This window comes from Ranitomeya imitator, chromosome 6 (genome assembly GCF_032444005.1).
Source record: "Ranitomeya imitator isolate aRanImi1 chromosome 6, aRanImi1.pri, whole genome shotgun sequence".
NCBI lineage: Eukaryota > Metazoa > Chordata > Amphibia > Anura > Dendrobatidae > Ranitomeya > Ranitomeya imitator.
In genome coordinates, this window is record NC_091287.1 from 447,912,617 (window position 1) to 447,936,448 (window position 23,832).

Sequence of the window (23,832 nt, forward strand, 5' to 3'; positions counted from 1 at the left end):
AATTTGGTGGTGTCTGACTTAGTAGCTGATTCAAGACACTTGGAGAAGCAACTCAGCCCTTAGTTCTAGTGATTGGTGAGATAACAGGGTTTAAATCCCTAACTATCACATTGGAAGACATGCCAAAGTGAAGCCTAGTTACACATACAGCATCTTTTTTATCCACTTGCATACAACTGTTTAGTGCTTTTCACTTGTTATCATTGTTCCACTTCTAATAATACTTTTTGATTCTTATTAGTCTTACCCCAAGGCCTCATTCAGGTATGAGAAAAACGGATTGATTATTCTGATCAGACCAGTTGTTCAGAGTGTACATCTGTCAACAATTTTTCTGGTATGTGGCGAGAAAAAAAATTGTTTCTCCACATTTTTCTTTTTGACAGTCCAGGAAAATTGGACTGCAGTCGGACGTCATGCGGACCCATAGCTTTGCATTGCCGATTTTGATCTGATGCTTGGCTCAAAATTGGACATGCTTCCAATATTTCCGCAAACCACTCAATCCAAGAAAAAATGAGCTATGTGAAAGGTCCCATACAATATCATAGACTCAAGTGCCATGGATAGCACTTGTTTGAAAAAATTGGATATGTGAACGAGCCCTTACTGTGAAGATTGTCCTATAATTACACTGGAAATATCTCAAAATCAGCTGATAAGAAGAATAAAGTGTAAAACACTTAAAAAATAAAATAACATTTTATATGGACCCAAATATCTAAAAGAAAGTATGAATGTAGTAGTAAAATGATAATGCAGTGCTGGCACTGTCAGTGCTGTACTGCCCTCTAGAGACACATATTAGTATTTCACAAATAGATATTTTCAAGTTCCGGAACTTTCAATACAACTATAATGTATGTTTTAAACATATTTTAGGCTTGTTCTCAGCCATTGTACACAGCCACAAAATGTGCTAATTAAAGAATATCCACATAATGTATGATATATCGTCATGGAAATGGAAAGCCCGCCAGGGCCGCGGAGTTCTTGGTACCGGGTCCGGTACTTAAAGGGATGTGTCAAGGCGACAACCCGGTCTGTGGCCCTGGGCTCCCATGTTAAGGGAAAAGTCTTTAACCCCTTAATCCCATATGACGTACTATCCCGTCAAGGTGGGGTGGGCCTTAATTCCCACCGACGGGATAGTACGTCATAGCGATCGGCCGCGCTCACGGGGGGAGCGCGGCCGATTGCGGCCGGGTGTCAGCTGCCTATCGCAGCTGACATCCGGCACTATGTGCCAGGAGCGGTCACGGACCGCTCCCGGCACATTAACCCCCGGCACACCGCGATCAAAGATGATCGCGGTGTGCCGGCGGTGCAGGGAAGCATCCGCAGGGAGGGGGCTCCCTGCGGGCTTCCCTGAGACGATCGGTACACGGTGATGTACTCACCGTGTACCGAGCGTCTTCTACCTGCAGGCCCCGGATCCAAAATGGCCGCGGGGCTGCATCCGGGTCCTGCAGGGAGCACTTCCGGGTCAGGAGCAGGCTGCAGCTGCAGCTCTAATCCTGCCCGGCTGTTTGTCAGATCACCGATCTGACAGAGTGCTGTGCACACTGTCAGATCGGTGATCTGTGATGTCCCCCCCCGGGACAAAGTGAAAGAGTAAAAAAAAAAATTTCCACACGTGTAAAAAAAAAATTTTAAAAAATTCCTAAATAAAGAAGAAAAAAAAATTATTCCCATAAATACATTTCTTTATCAGAAAAAAAAAAAAAACAAACAATAAAAGTACACATATTTAGTATTGCCGCATCCGTAACGACCCAACCTATAAAACTGGCCCACTAGTTAACCCCTTCAGTGAATGGCGTAAGAAAAAAAAAAAAAACGAGCCAAAAAACAACGCTTTATTATCATACCGCCGAACAAAAAGTGGAATAACACGCGATCAAAAAGACGGATATAAATAACCATGGTACCGCTGAAAACGTCATCTTGTCCCGCAAAAAACGAGCCACCACATAGCATCATAACCAAAAAAATAAAAAAGTTATAGTCCTCAGAATAAAGCGATGCCAAAATAATTATTTTTTCTATAAAACATAAAAAAATGATATAAATGAGGTATCACTGTAATCGTACTGACCCGAAGAATAAAACTGCTTTATCAATTTTACCAAACGTAGAACGGTATAAACGCCTCTCCCAAAAGAAATTCATGAATAGCTGGTTTTTGGTCATTCTGCCTCACAAAAAAAATCGGAATAAAAAGCAATCAAAAACTGTCACGTGTCCGAAAATGTTACCAATAAAAACGTCAACTCGTCCCGCAAAAAACAAGACCTCACATGACTCTGTGGACCAAAATATGGAAAAATTATAGGTCTCAAAATGTGGAGACGCAAAAACTTTTTTGCTATAAAAACCGTCTTTTAGTGTGTGACGGCTGCCAATCATAAAAATCCGATATAAAAAACGCTATAAAAGTAAATCAAACCCCCCTTCATCACCCCCTTAGTTAGGCTAGGTTCACATTGCGTTAATGGGTTAACGCCAATGGATATCGTTGCACGGCGAAAATGTCGCAATTAACTCCGTGCAACGGGTCCGTTAGCGCACCCATTGACAGCAATGTGATTTTCGGGTGTAGCGCATCGCTAGAGCGTGCCATTTTCGGCTCGCGCTAGCAAGGTGCCATTCTTTTGTGGTGCGCCTCGGACGCTGCTTGCAGCGTCCGCGGTGCGCCCGAGGTCCGATCCCCGATCTTCCAGAGCGGGGACGTTAACGCAACCACTAAACGCGACACCTAAAAAGACATTGCGTTAGCGCAATCTGCTAGCGCTAGCGCTAAACGGATTGCCCTAACGCAATGTGAACCTAGCCTTAGGGAAAAATAATAAAATTTAAAAAAATGTATTTATTTCCATTTTCCCATTAGGGCTAGGGTTAGGGCTAGGGTTAGGGTTTGGATTACATTTACGGTTGGGATTAGGGTTGGGATTAGAATTATGGGTGTGTCAGGGTTAGGTGTGTGGTTAAGGTTACAGTTGGGATTAGGGTTAGGGTTGCGTTTGGATTAGGGTTTCAGGTAGAATTGGGGAGTTTCCACTGTTCAGGCACATCAGGGGCTCTCCAAACACGACATGGCGTCCAATCTCAATTCCAGCCAATTCTGCATTGAAAAAGTAAAACAGTGCTCCTTCACTTCCGAGCTCTCCCATGCGCCCAAACAGGGGTTTACCCCAACATATGGGGTATCAGCGTACTCGAGACAAATTGGACAACAACTATTTGGGTCCAAGTTCTCTTGTTATCCTTGGGAAAATAAAAATTTGGGGGGCTAAAAATCATTTTTGTGGGAAAAAAAAGGATTTTTTATTTTCACGGCTCTGCGTTGTAAACTGTAGTGAAACACTTGGGGGTTCAAAGTTTTCACAACACATCTAGATAAGTTCCTTGGGAGGTCTAGTTTCCAATATGAGGTCACTTGTGGGGGGTTTGAACTGTCTGGGTACATCAGGGGCTCTGCAAATGCAACGTGACGCCTGCAGACCAATCCATTTAAGTCTGCATTCCAAATGGCGCTCCTTCCCTTCCGAGCTCTGCCATGCGCCCAAACAGTGGTTTCCCCCCACATATTGGGTATCAGCGTACTCAGGACAAATTGGACAACAACTTTTGGGGTCCAATTTATTCTGTTACCCTTGTGAAAATACAAAACTGGGGGCTAAAAAATAATTTTTGCGCAAAAAAAAAAAAAATTATTTTCACGGCTCTGCATTATAAACTGTAGTGAAACACTTGGGGGTTCAAAGCTCTCAAAACACATTTAGATAAGTTCCTTAGGGGGTCTAGTTTCCAAAATGGTGTCACTTGTGGGGGGTTTTAATGTTTAGGCACATCAGGGGCTCTCCAAACCAACATGGCGTCCCATCTTAATTCCAGTCAATTTTGCATTGAAAAGTCAAATGGCGCTCCTTTCCTTCCGAGCTCTGCCATGCGCCCAAACAGTGGTTTACCCCCTCATATGGGGTATCAGCGTACTCAGGACAGATTTACAACAACTTTTGGCATCCATTTTATCCTGTTACCCTTGGTAAAATAAAACAAATTGGAGCTGAAATACATTTTGTGTGAAAAAAAGTTAAATATTCATTTTTATTTAAACATTCCAAAAATTCCTGTGAAACCCCTGAAGGGTTAATAAACTTCTTGAATGTGGTTTGGAGCACCTTGAGGGGTGCAGTTTTTAGAATGGTGTCACACTTGGGTATTTTCTATCATATAGACCCCTCAAAATGACTTCAAATGAGATGTGGTCCCTAAAAAAAATGGTGTTGTAAAAATGAGAAATTGCTGGTCAACTTTTAACCCTTATAACTCCCTAACAAAAAAAATTTTGGTTCCAAAATTGTGCTGATGTAAAGTAGACATGTGGAAAATGTTACTTATTAAGTATTTTGCATGACATATCTCTGTGATTTAAGGGCATAAAATTTAAAGTTGGAAAATTGCAAAATTTTCTAAATTTTCGCCAAATTTCCATTTTTTTCACAAATAAACGCAAGTTATATCGAATAAATTTTACCACTACCATGAAGTACAATATGTCACGAGAAAACAATGTCAGAATCGCCAAGATCCGTTAAAGCGTTCCAGAGTTATAACCTAATGAAGGGACAGTGGTCAGAATTGTAAAAATTGGCCCGGTCATTCACGTGCAAACCACCCTCGGGGCTTAAGGGGTTAAAGTGTTTTTTAGGAATAGAGTTTGTTCGTGACGCCACCTGTGGTTCTCGGTCAGGGATGACCGATGCTGCTTAAAGGGGTCCACTGGGGTGATGTTATGACAGCTAAGATGTTATGGCTTCCCACAGGTAAAGCTGGGTCCCCAGAGCTCCTGGTGTGTGGATGAAGATGGCGTGTGGTGTAGAAAAAAACAGAGGACACAGGTTTGCAGTCTCTTTACCTGGTTTACTGATGAATTCAGGCAGCCACAGTCCAGGGTACCGGTTCACAGGTGTCAATGGTCCGGCTGGCTTGGAAGCAAGTTGGGAGTCCCTCTTACCAGGTGGGGTAAGAAGCCTTCCTTCTAGCGCTGTGGTTTAGTCCCTTGCTGCCTTAAGCCTCTCACAAGGTCCTTACGTGTTCTCTCTGTCCTCCAGGTTGGTGGGACACTACCCATACGACGGGTAGCTCAAGGCTTTTTACACAGGGTCTCTATCACGACCCGGGTCTATATGCTACTGTGTCCTCAGGTGTCAGGGCGGACAGGTGAATTGTAATCCAGCTGTCCTGCAGGTTTCTGCTGTGAGACGTGGAGTCCCTCACAACCTCGGTCTTCCAGTTACCGGTGTCTGCACTCAGTATGGAGGTAGCCCAGTCGCAGCTAATTCCCCAGTTCTTCACTCTCCTGCGCCCCACTTCCCCTACACACTCACTACAGCTTGTTCTCTTCTCTGTTCTATCTCCTTCCAGGAGCTGCAGCACCTCTCTGGCTGCACAGCCCCTCGCTTTCCTTTCTGCCTCAGATTGCTCCAGTCTGCTGTCTGGCACTCACTGACTCTGACTCACTTTCCCTCCAGACCAGAATATATATATATATATATACAGTGGGGCAAAAAAGTATTTAGTCAGTCAGCAATAGTGCAAGTTCCACCACTTAAAAAGATGAGAGGCGTCTGTAATTTACATCATAGGTAGACCTCAACTATGGGAGACAAACTGAGAAAAAAAAATCCAGAAAATCACATTGTCTGTTTTTTTATCATTTTTTTTGCATAATATGGTGGAAAATAAGTATTTGGTCAGAAACAAACAATCAAGATTTCTCGCTCTCACAGACCTGTAACTTCTTCTTTAAGATTCTCCTCTTTCCTCCACTCATTACCTGTAGTAATGGCACCTGTTTAAACTTGTTATCAGTATAAAAAGACACCTGTGCACACCCTCAAACAGTCTGACTCCAAACTCCACTATGGTGAAGACCAAAGAGCTGTCAAAGGACACCAGAAACAAAATTGTAGCCCTGCACCAGGCTGGGAAGACTGAATCTGCAATAGCCAACCAGCTTGGAGTGAAGAAATCAATAGTGGGAGCAATAATTAGAAAATGGAAGATATACAAGACCACTGATAATCTCCCTCGATCTGGGGCTCCACGCAAAATCCCACCCCGTGGGGTCAGAATGATCACAAGAACGGTGAGCAAAAATCCCAGAACCACGCGGGGGACCTAGTGAATGAACTGCAGAGAGCTGGGACCAATGTAACAAGGCCTACCATAAGTAACACACTACGCCACCATGGACTCAGATCCTGCAGTGCCAGACGTGTCCCACTGCTTAAGCCAGTACATGTCCGGGCCCGTCTGAAGTTTGCTAGAGAGCATTTGGATGATCCAGAGGAGTTTTGGGAGAATGTCCTATGGTCTGATGAAACCAAACTGGAACTGTTTGGTAGAAACACAACTTGTCGTGTTTGGAGGAGAAAGAATACTGAGTTGCATCCATCAAACACCATACCTACTGTAAAGCATGGTGGTGGAAACATCATGCTTTGGGGCTGTTTCTCTGCAAAGGGGCCAGGACGACTGATCCGGGTACATGAAAGAATGAATGGGGCCATGTATCGTGAGATTTTGAGTGCAAACCTCCTTCCATCAGCAAGGGCATTGAAGATGAAACGTGGCTGGGTCTTTCAACATGACAATGATTTAAAGCACACCGCCAGGGCAACGAAGGAGTGGCTTCGTAAGAAGCATTTCAAGGTCCTGGAGTGGCCTAGCCAGTCTCCAGATCTCAACCCTATAGAAAACCTTTGGAGGGAGTTGAAAGTCCGTGTTGCCAAGCGAAAAGCCAAAAACATCACTGCTCTAGAGGAGATCTGCATGGAGGAATGGGCCAACATACCAACATCAGTGTGTGGCAACCTTGTGAAGACTTACAGAAAACATTTGACCTCTGTCATTGCCAACAAAGGATATATTACAAAGTATTGAGATGAAATTTTGTTTCTGACCAAAAACTTATTTTCCACCATAATATGCAAATAAAATGTTAAAAAAACAGACAATGTGATTTTCTGGTTTTTTTTTTCTCAGTTTGTCTCCCATAGTTGAGGTCTACCTATGATGTAAATTACAGACGCCTCTCATCTTTTTAAGTGGTAGAAGTTGCACTATTGCTGACTGACTAAATACTTTTTTGCCCCACTGTCATTGCCAACAAAGGATATATTACAAAGTATTGAGATGAAATTTTGTTTCTGACCAAATACTTATTTTCCACCATAATATGCAAATAAAATGTTAAATAAACAGACAATGTGATTTTCTGGATTTTTTTTTCTCAGTTTGTCTCCCATAGTTGAGGTCTACCTATGATGTAAATTACAGACGCCTCTCATCTTTTTAAGTGGTGGAACTTGCACTATTGCTGACTGACTAAATACTTTTTTGCCCCACTGTATATATACTAGCTATTGAACCCGTTCTACGCCCGGGTGGCGAGCATTTATATTGGTATATTGTCTCCATCCTGGTATGTGCTGCTCCATCCTGCGTCCCCATCCTGTCATGCGCTGCTCCATCCTGCGTCCCCATCCTGTCATGTGCTGCTCCATCCTGCGTCCCCATCCTGTCATGCGCTGCTCCATCCTGCGTCCCCATCCTGTCATGTGCTGCTCCATCCTGCGTTCCCCTTCCTGTCATGCGCTGCTCCCATCCTGCGTCCCCATCCTGTCATGCGCTGCTCCCATCCTGCGTCCCCATCCTGTGATGCGCTGCTCCCATCCTGTGATGCGCTGCTCCCATCCTGCGTCCCCATCCTGTCATGTGCTGCTCCATCCTGCGTCCCCATCCTGTCATGCGCTGCTCCATCATGCGTCCCCATCCTGTCATGCGCTGCTCCATCCTGCGTCCCCATCCTTATGTGCTGCTGCATCCTGCGTCCCCATCCTTATGTGCTGCTGCATCCTGCGTCCCCATCCTTATGTGCTGCTCCATCCTGCGTCCCCATCCTTATGTGCTGCTCCCATCCTGCGTCCCCATCCTAATGTGCTGCTCCATCCTGCATCCCCATCCTTATGTGCTGCTGCATCCTGCGTCCCCATCCTTATGTACTGCTGCATCCTGCGTCCCCATCCTTATGTGCTGCTGCATCCTGCGTCCCCATCCTTATGTTCATGCTGCATCCTGCGTCCCCATCCTTATGTTCATGCTGCATCCTGCGTCCCCATCCTTATGTTCATGCTGCATCCTGCGTCCCCATCCTTATGTTCATGCTGCATCCTGCGTCCCCATCCTTATGTGCTGCTCCATCCTGCGTCCCCATCCTTATGTGCTGCTCCATCCTGCGTCCCCATCCTTATGTGCTGCTGCATCCTGCGTCCCCATCCTTATGTGCTGCTCCCATCCTGCGTCCCCATCCTTATGTTCATGCTGCATCCTGCGTCCCCATCCTTATGTGCTGCTGCATCCTGCGTCCCCATCCTTATGTACTGCTGCATCCTGCGTCCCCATCCTTATGTGCTGCTGCATCCTGCGTCCCCATCCTTATGTTCATGCTGCATCCTGCGTCCCCATCCTTATGTTCATGCTGCATCCTGCGTCCCCATCCTTATGTTCATGCTGCATCCTGCGTCCCCATCCTTATGTTCATGCTGCATCCTGCGTCCCCATCCTTATGTGCTGCTCCATCCTGCGTCCCCATCCTTATGTGCTGCTCCATCCTGCGTCCCCATCCTTATGTGCTGCTGCATCCTGCGTCCCCATCCTTATGTGCTGCTCCCATCCTGCGTCCCCATCCTTATGTTCATGCTGCATCCTGCGTCCCCATCCTTATGTGCTGCTGCATCCTGCGTCCCCATCATTATGTGCTGCTCCCATCCTGCGTCCCCATCCTTATGTTCATGCTGCATCCTGCGTCCCCATCCTTATGTGCTGCTGCATCCTGCGTCCCCATCCTTATGTTCATGCTGCATCCTGCGTCCCCATCCTTATGTTCATGCTGCATCCTGCGTCCCCATCCTTATGTTCATGCTGCATCCTGCGTCCCCATCCTTATGTGCTGCTCCATCCTGCGTCCCCATCCTTATGTGCTGCTCCATCCTGCGTCCCCATCCTGTTATGTGCTGCTCCATCCTGCCTCCCCATCCTTATGTGCTGCTCCCATCCTGCGTCCCCATCCTTATGTGCTGCTCCATCCTGCGTCCCCATCCTTATGTGCTGCTCCATCCTGCGTCCCCATCCTTATGTGCTGCTCCATCCTGCGTCCCCATCCTTATGTGCTGCTCCATCCTGCGTCCCCATCCTTATGTGCTGCTCCATCCTGCGTCCCCATCCTTATGTGCTGCTCCATCCTGCGTCCCCATACTGCCTCTGACCCGCTCGGCGCCGAGTGCTGGGGGGCCTGAGCAGGCGGGGACACCGGCGCGCTGTGGGGGTCAGGTGCCGGTATCGCCGCCAGCTCAGGCCCCCCAGCACTTACTATACTCACCTGTCCGGCGTTCCATCGCTGAGCGCCGCCATCTTCCCGGTCTCCTGGCTGTGACTGTTCAGTCAGAGGGTGGCGCCGGCGCGCATTAAGCGCGTCATCGCGCCCTCTGAACTGAAGGTCACAGGCCGAAGACCGGGAAGATGGCGCCGCTCAGCGATGGAACGGGGACAGGTGAATATAGGCCGATACTCACCCTCCTGGCGGTCCCTGCTTCTGCGGTGGAGATCGCGGTGTGCGTTCAGTGTGAACGCACACCGCGATCTCCCGGGAGCGTCGCTCTGTGAGGCCCAGACTGCGCTTGCGCTTGCGCAGTCTATAGAGGCTTCGGACAGAGTGACGCTCCCAGCGTTATATTATAGATATATATATATATATCTATATATATATATATATATGAGCCACCCACAAGCTGGATCAGAGCTCCCCCTTCTGGCCTGGAGTAAGAACAAGTTGTATGCTTGTATTTAATTGGTAAGAGAGATCCTTCCTTGCTTCCAAGCATGACTTCACTCTCCCCATGAGAAAAGCAATGCCACTGTAACAACCAGGAACCTGGGGTGTTACAGAAACCTGTCAACAGGTTTTTAGGCATCAAAGTAATGTGATCACAGTAAAGTACCTGTAATGATGATTATTTCCACACCTTTATATTATAGTCTCTGTTGTTTTGTAATACACAAGTGAAGTCTTATGCAAATGAGATTGCAAATGGAGGAGTCCTGGTCTCTCTCCCGCTTTCTCCTTGACAGGTTGGCTTCCTGCCAGTGAGTGACAGGTCACTCTTCTCTGTGACTTGCTCCCCTGATCATTCTTGGAGTGGCAAATGCGTAGATGGTTAGGCTGACTCTTGCAATATAATCAGGACTAAATTTTGTATGCACCAACCCCGATGCCTGCCGAGATGTCGGCCAGGGAGTAGGTCACAGAGAAGAGGGATCTGTCAATCACTGGCAGGAGGTCGACGCCGGGAAGAGAAGGAGGGAAGTATACCGGAGAGCTGTAACTGCAGGTCAAGCACCTTCAAATGCAAACTAGTAACTTATCGGCACATAATAATTTGCAGATGGATTACAAGATAAAGGAGACATGAACTTATGATATAAAGGTATGGAAGTAATCATCATTAGAGATACTTTTCCGTAATTATGTTATTTTGGGGTCTAAAAAAATTGATGACAGGTTCCCTTTATGGTATAACACATAGGTATGCAGAAATAATATGACTTATTATAACTCATGCACTGCACATACAGCAAGTGAAATAAGAATTGATCACATCACCAATTTTCTAAGTAAATATATTTCTAAAGGTGCTATTAACATGAAATTACTTGAAAAAAGGTGTAGTGTCTATTTCTGCACTGCTGAAGAATCCAGGATACCGATGGTTTCTTTAAAAGGTTTGTGTACTAAGGAAGAAGTATGGAATGACTTTGAAACCCATTGACTTTTAAACCTGTCTTGAATATAACTTTTAAAGAAGCCATCGGTATCTTGGATTCTTCAGCAGCGCAGATTTGAACACTTCACCTTTTTTCAAGTATATCACTTCGGTCTGCTGACCCGTGTCCTGCTTCACCTGATTCAGGTGTGTAATATGTTGCTAATGTGCAACTTTATCAGGCGCGTTCACGCCCCTGTTTTAGTTCTACCTTGTTACCTTGTTTCCAGTTAAGACCCTATTGCGCTTGTTTGCTGCCCAAATTCTATGGTATTATTGACATGAAATTCTCACCAGATGTCGGTTAACAACCCATCCAATCCACACAAACCATAGATGTCCTGCCTGCCGAAAGCAGTCTAGCTGAGCCGTGACTGTTATCTCTGATCTGGCCTCACTCTCTTCTCCAAGAACTTTGAATCCCATGGTCGACTGTAAATGCCGTGACTTTGGGCATGTGCACTGTGACCTCAAGTCTCTGGCATGTACGTAGATGTATACTGCACATGCCTAAAAGGGGTATTCCCATCTCCAAGATCTTATCCCATTATGTAGTAGGTGTAATAATAATAATATTAGCAAATACCTCCAATTAGAAATGTAGAATTGTTCTTCAGATTTACCCCATGTGCAGGGCATTGCAGCAGCATAGGTATCCATGGTTACGACCACTCATATAGTGACAGTTAGTTAATTGTTAGTAGCAGTAACCATGGATACATGAGCAACTTCAATGCCCTGCATATGGGGCAAGCGACATAGCTAATCAGAAGAACTATACTACATTTCTGTTTGCTAACATTATTATTATTCCACCTGCTACATATTGGGAAAGTATCTTGGCGATGGGAATACATCTTTAACCCCTTTACCCCCAAGGGTGGTTTGCACGTTAATGACCGGGCCAATTTTTACAATTCTGACCACTGTCCCTTTGTGAGGTTATAACTCTGGAACGCTTCAACGGATCCCAGTGATTCTGACATTGTTTTCTCGTGAGATATTGTACTTCATGATAGTGGTAAAAATTCTTTGATAGTACCTGCGTTTATTTGTGAAAAAAATGGAAATTTGGCGAAAATTATGAAAATTTCGCAATTTTCCAACTTTGAATTTTTATGCAATTAAATCACAGAGATATGTCACACAAAATACTTAATAAGTAACATTTCCCACATGTCTACTTTACATCAGCACAATTTTGGAACCAAAATTTTTTTTTGTTAGGGAGTTATAAGGGTTAAAAGTTGACCAGCAATTTCTCATTTCTACAACACCATTTTTTTTTAGGGACCACATCTCATTTGAAGTCATTTTGAGGGGTCTATATGATAGAAAATACCCAAGTGTGACACCGTTCTAAAAACTACACCCCTCAAGGTGCTCAAAACCATATTCAAGAAGTTTATTAACCCTTCTGGTGCTTCACAGGAATTTTTTGAATGTTTAAATAAAAATGAACATTTAACTTTTTTTCACAAAAAATTTAATTCAGCTCCAATTTGTTTTATTTTACCAAGGGTAACAGGAGAAAATGGACCCCAAACATTGTTGTACAATTTTTCCTGAGTACGAGAATACCCCACATGTGGGGGTAAACCACTGTTTGGGCGCATGGCAGAGCTCGGAAGCGAAGGAGCGCCATTTGACTTTTCAATGCAAAATTGACTGGAATTGAGATGGGACGCCATGTTTCGTTTGGAGAGCCACTGATGTGCCTAAACATTGAAATCCCCCACAAGTGACACCATTTTGGAAAGTAGACCCCCTAAGGAACTTATCTAGAGGTGTGGTGAGCACTTTGACCCACCAAGTGCTTCACAGAAGTTTATAATGTAGAACCGTAAAAATAAAAAATCATATTTTTTCACAAAAATTATCTTTTCGCCCCCAATTTTTTATTTTCCCAAAGGTAAGAGAAGAAATTGGACCCCAAATGTTGTTGTACAATTTGTCCTGAGTACGCTGATACCCCATATGTGCGGGTAAACCACTGTTTGGGCGGATGGGAGAGCTCGGAAGGGAAGGAGCGCCGTTTGACTTTTCAATGCAAAATTGACAGGAATTGAGATGGGACGCCATGTTGCGTTTGGAGAGCCACTGATGTGCCTAAACATTGAAACCCCCCACAAGTGACACCATTTTGGAAAGAAGACAAAAAATTTTTCCCACAAAAATTATTTTTTAGCCCCCAGTTTTGTATTTTCCCGAGGGTAACAGGAGAAATTGGACCCCAAAATTTGTTGTCCAATTTGTCCTGAGTGCGCTGATACCCCATATGTGGGGGGGAACCACTGTTTGGGCGCATGGGAGGGCTCGGAAGGGAAGGAGCTCCATTTGGAATGCAGACTTAGATGGAATAGTCTGCAGGTATCACATTGCATTTGCAGAGCCCCTAATGTACCAAAACAGTAGAAACCCCCCACAAGTGACACCATTTAGGAAACTAGACCCCTTAAGGAACTCATCTAGATGTGTTGTGAGAGCTTTGAACCCCCAAGTGTTTCACTACAGTTTGTAACGCAGAGTCATGAAAATAAAAAAAAAAATCTTTCCCCCAAAAATTATTTTTTAGCCCCCAGTTTTGTATTTTCCCGAGGGTAAGAGGAGAAATTTGACCCCAAAAGTTGTTGTCCAATTTGTCCTGAGTTCGCTGATACCCCATATGTTGGGGGGTACCACCGTTTGGGCGCATGGGAGGGCTCGGAAGGGAAGGAGTGCCATTTGGAATGCAGACTTAGATGGAATAGTCTGCAGGCGTCACATTGCGTTTGCAGAACCCCTAATGTACCTAAACAGTAGAAATCCCCCACAAGTGACCCCATATTGGAAACTAGACCCCCATGGAACTTATCTAGATGTGTTGTGAGAACTTTGAACCCCCAAGTGTTTCGCTACAGTTTATAACGCAGAGCCGTGAAAATAAAAAATCTTTTTTTTTCCCACAAAAATAATTTTTTAGCCCCCAGTTTTGTATTTTCCCAAGGGTAACAGGAGAAATTGGACCCCAAAAGTTGTTGTCCTATTTGTCCTGAGTACACTGATACCCCATATGTTGGGGTAAACCCGTTTGGGCACACGGGAGAGCTCGGAAGGGAAGGAGCACTGTTTTACTTTTTCAACGCAGAATTGGCTAGAATTGAGATCGGACACCATGTCGCGTTTGGAGAGCCCCTGATGTGCCTAAACAGTGGAAACCCCCCAATTATAACTGAAACCCTAATCCAAACACACCCCTAACCCTAATCCCAACAGTAACCCTAACCACACCTCTAACCCTGACACACCCCTAAACCTAATCCCAACCCTATTCCCAACTGTAAATGTAATCTAAACCCTAACCGTAACTTTAGCCCCAACCCTAACTGTAGCCTTAACCCTAGCCCTAGCCCTACCCCTAGCCCTAACCCTAGCCCTAACCCTAACCCTAACCATAGCCCTAACCCTAGCCCTAACCCTAATGGAAAAATGGAAATAAATACATTTTTTTATTTTTTCCCTAACTAAGGGGGTGATGAAGGGGGGTTTGATTTACTTTTATAGCGGGTTTTTTAGCGGATTTTTATGATTGGCAGCCGTCACACACTGAAAGATGCTTTTTATTGCAAAAAATATTTTTTGCGTTACCACATTTTGAGAGCTATAATTTTTCCATATTTTGGTTCACAGAGTCATGTGAGGTCTTGTTTTTTGCGGGACGAGTTGACGTTTTCATTGGTAACATTTTCGGGCACGTGACATTTTTTGATCGCTTTTTATTCCGATTTTTGTGAGGCAGAATGACCAAAAACCAGCTATTCATGAGTTTCTTTTAGGGGAGGCGTTTATACCGTTCGGCGTTTGGTAAAATTGATAAATCAGTTTTATTCTTCGGGTCAGTACGATTACAGCGACACCTCATTTATATCATTTTTTTATGTTTTGGCGCTTTTATACGATAAAAACTATTTTATAGAAAAAATAATTATTTTTGCATCGCTTTATTCTCAGGACTATAACTTTTTTTTTTTTTGCTGATGATGCTGTATGGCGGCTCGTTTTTTGCGGGACAAGATGACGCTTTCAGCGGTATTATGGTTATTTATATCTGTCTTTTTGATCGCGTGTTATTCCACTTTTTGTTCGTCGGTATGATGATAAAGCGTTGTTTTTTGCCTCGTTTTTTTTTTTTCTTACGGTGTTTACTGAAGGGGTTAACTAGTGGGCCAGTTTTATAGGTCGGGCCGTTACGGACGCGGCGATACTAAATATGTGTACTTTTATTGTTTTTTTTTTATTTAGATAAAGAAATGTATTTAGGGGAATAATATTTTTTTTTTTTTTCATTATTTAGGAATATTTTTTTTAATTTTTTTTTTACACATTTTGAAAATTTTTTTAAACTTTTTTACATTGTCCCGGGGGGGACATCACAGATCAGTGATCTGACAGTGTGCACAGCACTCTGTCAGATCACCGATCTGAGAGCAGTGCAGGCTGCTTCACAGTGCCTGCTCTGAGCAGGCTCTGGGAAGCCACCTCCCTCCCTGCAGGACCCGGATCCGTGGCCATCTTGGATCCGGGCCTGGAACAAGCAGGGAGGGAGGTAAGACCCTCGCAGCAACGCGATCACATCGCGTTGCTGCGGGGGGGCTCAGGGAAGCCCGCAGGGAGCCCCCTCCCTGCGCGATGCTTCCCTGCACCGCCGGCACATCGCGATCATGTTTGATCGCGGTGTGCCGGGGGTTAATGTGCCGGGAGCGGTCTGTGACCGCTCCTGGCACATAGTGCCGGATGTCAGCTGTGATAGGGAGCGCCCCGATCGTGCTGGACGTACTATCCCGTCCGTGGTCATAGGGGCCCACCCCACCTCGACGGGATAGTACGTCCGATGTCAGAAAGGGGTTAAGTCATAGTGCTCACAAGTGAGATGCAACATAATAGAATGAGAGAGTGAGACTAGCCAGACAGACAGGTTGCCAATGCCTTCTCCCCACTCACTGCCCTGTAGTGACAGCTCTATCCCTATATACAAGAAGAAAGGAGGGAGTCCAGCATCACAGAATAGCGAGTCTTCACTTATTTAGTGTACATACAAACTGGTGACATGTTAAAATGCCAACATCTACGAGTTTCTGTTGCTGTAGGCATCCTTAATGATGGTGTCTTAACCCCTTTATGACCAGAGGTATTTTCGTTTTTCCATTTTTGTTTTTTGCTCCCCTTCTTCCCAGAGCTATAACTTTTTAATTTTACGGTCAATATGGCTATGTGAGGGCTTGTTTTTTGCGGGACGAGTTGTACTTTTGAATAATATCATATGTTTTAACATATCGTGTACTGGAAAACAGGTAAAAAATTCAAAGTGTGGTGAAATTGCAAAAAAAGTGCAATCCCACAGTTGTTTTTTGTTTTGCTTTCTTAATATTTTCACTAAATGATAAAAACTGACCTACCATTATGGTTTTCTAGTTCATTGCGAGTTCATAGACACCAAACATGTCTAGGTTCTCTTTTATCTAAGTGGTGAAAAAAAATTCCAAATGATTGTAAACAAAAAAAACAAATGCGCCATTTTCCAATACCCGTAGTGTCTCCATTTTTCAAGATCTCGGGTTGGGTGAGGGCTTATTTTTTGTGCACTGAGCTGATGTTTTTAATGATACCATTTTAGTGCAGATATAATCTTTTCATCACCCGTTATTGCATTTTAATGCAATGATGCAGCGACCAAAAAAATGTAATTCTGGCGTTTAGACTTTTTTTCTTGCTACGTCATTTAGCGATCAGGTTAATCTATTTCTTTATTGATAGATTGGGCGATTCTGAAAGTGGCGATATCAAATATGTGTATGTTTGGTTTTTTATTGTTTTATTTTGAATGGGGCGAAAGGGGGGTGATTTGAACTTTTATATATTTTTTATTTTTTTATATTTTTAAAAACATTTTTTTTTACTTTTGGCATGCTTCAATAGTCTCCATGGAAGACTAGAAGCTGCCATAAACTGATCAGCTCTGCTACATACAGGCGATGATCAGATCACCTGTATGTAGCAGAATTACTCACTTGCTATGAGCACCAACCACCGGGCGGCGCTCATAGCAATCCGGCATTGACAACTATAGAAGTCTGTAGGAGATCATTGGTTACCCATGATCACGTGACGGTGGTTACCAATGGGCAGATTTCCAGCGTGCTTGCTGGAAGTGTGGGTTGCACAATCAAGCAATTGATTGTTTATTTATACCACTGCTGTGTGCATCAGAATGGCAAACTACTTAGGCCGGCTTCACACTCAGCGTATGAAAATACGGTCCGTATATTACGGCCGTAATACGCTGAAATGTCCCGAAAATAGTGGTCCGTAGCTCCTCCGTAGGCAGGGTGTGTCAGCGTTTTTTGCGCATGGCATCCTCCGTATGTAATCCGTATGGCATCCGTACTGCGTGGTTTTCTCGCAGGCTTGCAAAACCAACATACTGCTATAGAAATGATCCATGTGTCCCAAAAAGAAAAAAAAATATATATATACTGTCTATATATATATATATATATATATATATATATATGTCATTAGAGACATATATGTATATATATTAATATTTATTCCAGCGCTATACAGCTTGAAAGCCGGTAATTCAATTACCGGCTTTTTCTTTCTCCTTCCTAAAAGCCGACATGATTTGAGACATGGTTTACATATAGTAAACCATGTCTTCTCTCCATTTTTTTTGCAGATTCCACACTACTAATGTCAGTAGAGTGTATCTGCAAAATTTGGCCGTTCTAGCTCTTAAAATAAAGGGTTAAATGGCGGAAAAAATTGGCGTGGGCTCCCGCGCAATTTTCTCCGCCAGAGTAGTAAAGCCAGTGACTGAGGGCAGATATTAATAGCCTGGAGAGGGTCCATGGTTATTGGCCCCCCCCTGGCTAAAAATATCTGCCCCCAGCCACCCCAGAACAGGCACATCTGGAAGATGCGCCTATTCTGGCACTTGGCCACTCTCTTCCCATTCCCGTGTAGCGGTGGGATATGGGGTAATGAAGGGTTAATGCCACATTGCTATTGTAAGGTGACATTAAGCCTAATTAATAATGGAGAGGCGTCAATTATGACACCTATCCATTATTAATCCAATTGAATGAAAGGGTTAAATAAAACACAAACACATTATTTAAAATTATTTTAATGAAATAAAAACAATGGTTGTTGGAGTATTTTATTCTACGCCCAATCCAATCACTGAAGACCCTCGTTCTGTGAAAGAAAAAACATAATAAACCAACAATATACTTACCCTCCGCAGATCTGTAACGTCCAACGATGTAAATCCTTCTGAAGGGGTTAAAACATTTTGCAGCAAGGAGCTTTGCTAATGCAGGCTGCTCCTCGCTGCAAAACCCCGGGGAATGAGTCTAAATATAGATCAATGAGCTATATTTAGCTTCATTTGCGGTGAGGCGCCCTCTGCTGGCTGTTTATAGATCGTGGGAACTTGCCTAGAAAGCCTGAGAGCTTTCTAGGAAATTTCCCACGATCTATGAACATCCAGCAGAGGGCGCCTCACCGCAAATGAAGCTAAATATAGCTCATTGATCTATATTTAGACTCATTCCCCGGGGTTTTGCAGCGAGGAGCAGCCTGCATTAGCAAAGCTCCTTGCTGCAAAATGTTTTAACCCCTTCAGAAGGATTTACATCGTTGGACGTTACAGATCTGCGGAGGGTAAGTATATTGTTGGTTTATTATGTTTTTTCTTTCACAGAACGAGGGTCTTCAGTGATTGGATTGGGCGTAGAATAAAATACTCCAACAACCATTGTTTTTATTTCATTAAAATAATTTTAAATAATGTGTTTGTGTTTTATTTAACCCTTTCATTCAATTGGATTAATAATGGATAGGTGTCATAATTGACGCCTCTCCATTATTAATTAGGCTTAATGTCACCTTACAATAGCAATGTGGCATTAACCCTTCATTACCCCATATCCCACCGCTACACGGGAATGGGAAGAGAGTGGCCAAGTGCCAGAATAGGCGCATCTTCCAGATGTGCCTTTTCTGGGGTGGCTGGGGGCAGATATTTTTAGCCGGGGGGGGCCAATAACCATGGACCCTCTCCAGGCTATTAATATCTGCCCTCAGTCACTGGCTTTACTACTCTGGCGGAGAAAATTGCGCGGGAGCCCACGCCAATTTTTTCCGCCATTTAACCCTTTATATTAAGAGCTAGAACGGCCAAATTTTGCAGATACACTCTACTGACATTAGTAGTGTGGAATCTGCAAAAAAAATGGAGAGAAGACATGGTTTACTGTATGTAAACCATGTCTCAAATCATGTCGGCTTTTAGGAAGGAGAAAGAAAAAGCCGGTAATTGAATTACCGGCTTTCAAGCTGTATAGCGCTGGAATAAATATTAATATATATACATATATGTGTCTCACTGACATATATATATATATATATATATATACCTATTCTATGTGTACACATTTATTCTACCTATTGGACTGTAAGCTGTCAGTGTGATTTTACTGTACACCGCACTGAATTACCGGCTTTTCTCTCTAACAGCGCTGCGTATTTCTCGCAAGTCACACTGCTTGTCCGTGTGAAATCCGTATTTTTCACGCTTCCATAGACTTTCATTGGCGTATTTCTTGCGCAGTACGGTGACAAACGCAGCATGCTGCGATTTTGTACGGCCGTAGAAAGCCGTATAATACTGATCAGTAAAATACGGCAGATAGGAGCAGGGGCATAGAGAATAATTGTGCCGTATTTTTTGCGAGTTTTACGGACGTAGTTTCTGCGCTCTTACGTCCGTAAAACTCGCAAGTGTGAAGCTGGCCTTAGATGACCGCAGGATGGCACATTAGGACATCATGATTAAAAGGAATCTGTCACCACATTTGATCTAAACTATTAATATGGAAATACAGGTTATAGAATGCCGAAAATAGTCCTACCTGTGTATCTTGTTGCTGATATATCATCTTTCATCACTTTATATAAATGACCTCTTCCAGCCTCTGGCGAGGATGGTGCTCAGAAGATAACTCTGCCTCCAGAGACTATTTTACTTGAAGGGGACATTTGCACTGGTTTGTGTGATGAATACCAGTGTTACCAGTGTGATGTGTGATGGCCGCTCTCTGCTCTCCTGATATCACTATTGAGCTGTGTGTGATTATACCTGACACATCTGCAGGTTTCTCAGAGCTTCAGCTTCCAACTCACAGGCAGATAGTATGGCAACAGTGTTGCTATACAGCAGAGTTCAGAGAACTGCAAAAAATGTGTTTGCAAGAATACAAATTTAATTTCTCCTGTTCTGTGTTAGTTACTTGACTCACACTGGTAGCACTGGTAATCATGACTAAGAGTACTGCCTAGTGCAGTCGAAACGCGTCGACTGGGTCATGTCGACCATGTAAAATTTTTCTTTTGTATGCACTATATTTTCTTTTGCAAAGGAAAAAGGAAAATCCAGTCCTGTTGAGCCAGACTCCAATTTTTTCTATTTTCCTTGATGTGAGGCCAGGGCGAGGCCGGTGTCTGAGCCCCAGGTGGATGAGCGTAGAGCAACTGGGTGAACTGGAGTCAAGTTTCTAGCACTGGTAATGCCCCTTCATGAAAAATGAGCTCTGAAGGCAGAGTTATCTTAGAGTCAGCATCCTCCCCATAGCCTGGAGGAGATCATTTACATACATCAGGTGATAAAATATGACTTCTCAACAACAAGGCATCTGATGTGAGGCAAACAGGTATGACTCTTTTTGGCACTCTATAACCTGTATGCCCATATTCATAGTTTAGGTAGGTCAATACGGTGACAGATTTCCTTTAAGAGTGCCTACAGCACCAGAAATGTATAGATGTTCGCATTTTAACATGTCACCAGTTTGTATGTACACTAAATAAAAGAAGACTCACTGTTCCATGACGCTCAACTAACTGTCACACTGTGACTGTATGTGAATAAAGAAATGGGCTCTGCAACATCCCTGGAGCTCGAACTATCCCTGCTACATACCAGGTACCTCTAAAGGAGGTTTGGGCCCTCAGCCTTACCGTTCTCCTACTATACCCTAAGCTGTCCTCTCCCCCTCCCCCAGGAGGCCCGGGACAGAAATAGGGGGAAACCAAAAGCAACTTATATACAAAACACTCACCAAAGGTAGAGAGAAATATAGGGAAGGGTAGGAATGCACAAACCAAATGGGAATAGAATAATGAAGAAAGCATACACCCAAAAACAACATACAACAATCTCGAGCAGCAACAACGATCTCCAACTTCAGCACAGCAACTCCAGCAAACCAAAAAGTAAACTTTCACTGACTAGGAAGAGAAGGTCTGGCAAGATTTTATAAAGAGAGGAAATGAGCAGGTCAGGAGCAGCTGTGAGATGGAACTGCATGATGGTAACCTGCATAGAAAGGGTCGTTAACCCCTTCAGCACCAATGGAAACAAAATCGATTTAATATGGGAAATGAATCACACAGGCTAAATGTAATACTTGTGATTCATAATATGTAATGATTTCCGAACCCCAGATTTCCCAGGAGGATGTGACATACTCATAACACTACCTCCTTTCTTCTTCTGAGTTATGGCGTACAGGTGAATACGCTATCCGTGCTCCATATCACAGCACTCACATGTAACAGTGATTACTTCCTTCTTCCTATACACACATGCAGGAAGAGACCTGTCAGTCATTGGCAGCAGGCACAGAGAAGCCACCATAAACCATTATTTCCCATTACTCTCCTGTGTGGCTTGGTTACTGGCAATTTTTAAAGTATGTTTTTCAAACATACCTGGCTGAAATTGTGCAGCTGTAACATGAACAAGACATTAGCCATGGGCGAGCTGTTGCTCCATAATGTCCTGGCAGTTTGCAAACATCGTGTCCCAGTCCATAAATGTTGTGCTGTGCACATTTCATTATACTCACTTGCAGGCTGGAGGTCTTCGCTGTCTCCATGTCTTCAGTTCCAGGACCAGCCGAACACATCAGAGGATACCTGGTTGGTTTTAACTGTTACGGAACTGCAACACAGAACTAGGATAGAAGGGGAAAACTGACCCTGCACTAAGACTAGGCTGATACCCTACGATGGAGTGGGCGACCCATTCCTTGCGAATAGACCCTCCGACGATCCTAGGTTAATCTCAGCGAAGACCTATAGACGGGGGAAGGAGGTCCCTGAAAGATCTAAGGACTGGGTATAAAAACAGGTCACCTCCTAATAGAAAATACAGAGATGGCTGCAGAAACCAACAGAAAACAGAAACTAAAGATAGCAGAACCAGAGATCCCAGAAAGCTATCAAAGCACCAAGCAAGAACACTAGCGGATTAACACTGTTGTCCAGCAAGGAATGGGAGGCAAGTGCTGGGTAATAAAGGGTGATACAATCACCTGACCTAAGGCAACCCAGCACCAGGGGAAAAAGACCAGCAACCAGAAAACCACAACAAGATGGTGGATGGTCAAAAACAAAACAGATTCTAACATTAACTTTACTGGACAGTTCAAGTGCATCAGTCTTTAACACGCAGTATCAAGCACAGCACCCTTCGGTTTCAGTTTCATAATAATAAGTATATTTCAAGAGTCTGCTTACGTTCAGCCTCGACTGTCCATACTTTAACAGCTCCTGTTAGCCACAGGGACGCCCCATCCGCCACCACAGCATTCCCGAGATCCACTGCATTTTTCTCACACGGTTCCCCATCCGGCTTCCTCTGTATGTAAGGGTTTAAGGCACACTCCTCAGTGCCTAGTTCATCCTGTAGAGATGTTGCAGGAAGGTCCACAGGAAATTTGGTACAACTTCTTGCTGTCAGAACGATGTGTACTTCTCGTACCTCCAGCCCTCTGTACTTTGAACTTGATCTTGACACTAATCTCATACTTATGTAGGGGGTCAGCCCTTGCTAAGAACTGAATTACACTGTGAGTTTAAGAAACAATGCTGCCTTCTGATTTGTGTGCACTTGGAGTAGTCCTTTTCCTCTGCAGCTTGTTATGTGTTGGTTTGAGCAAGAAGCATGAAGTGTCTGGATCCTGAAGTGGAGACAGGGAGACTCGGGTCTGTGTCAGGAAGACAGACCAATAAGGGAGTCTGAACACTGAGCGATGGAAGGATATGGTTTCGTCCTCAAATCCCAAGGCCCTTAGGGGGGTAGATGGTACGATTCATTACAATCCATCTCAAATCTCAAATCTATTTTATGACTTCTATTGCAGGTTATACAACCTGCAAGATACTCTTCCCTCAAATAGGAATAATAGATACATCATAGTGTAAAACAAGAGATTGTAGACATCCTCAAAGACCTTCCTTTAGATAAATCTCCTGGACCAGATGGGTTGACGTTAGTGATGAGTGTATATACTCGTTGCTCGGGTTTTCCCGAGCATGCTCAGGTGGTCTCCGAGTATTTGTTGGTGCTTGGAGATTTAGTTTTCATCACCGCAGCTGTATTTCTTACGGCTGCTAGACAGGCTGAATACATGTGAGGAATGCCTGTTTGTTAGGGAATTCCCACGTGTATTAAGGCTGTCCAGCAGCCATAAATCATGCAGCTGAGGTGATGAAAACTTAATCTCCGAGCACTAGCAAATACTCGGAGATCACCCGAGCATGCTCGGAGAGACCCGAGCAACAATGCTATTCACTCCTCACTAGTTGACGTAATGTGGCACCCCTAGGGGTATTTGCCACAAAAATAGTTACTGACAGTAAGTACAAATACTAAAATAGCAAGACTGCACTACCACCTCCGGCCAGAAGGGGGAGCTCCAGAGACTCCCCTTGATCCATTCTGGTCTGAGAGAAGAAATGGCAGTTGGGCCAAGGAGCTGATAGTGAGAGGTCATACAGTTGAATCTCTAACAGCCCTGTGACTGTTACCAGGCCTAAATCACCGGCCTGAGGA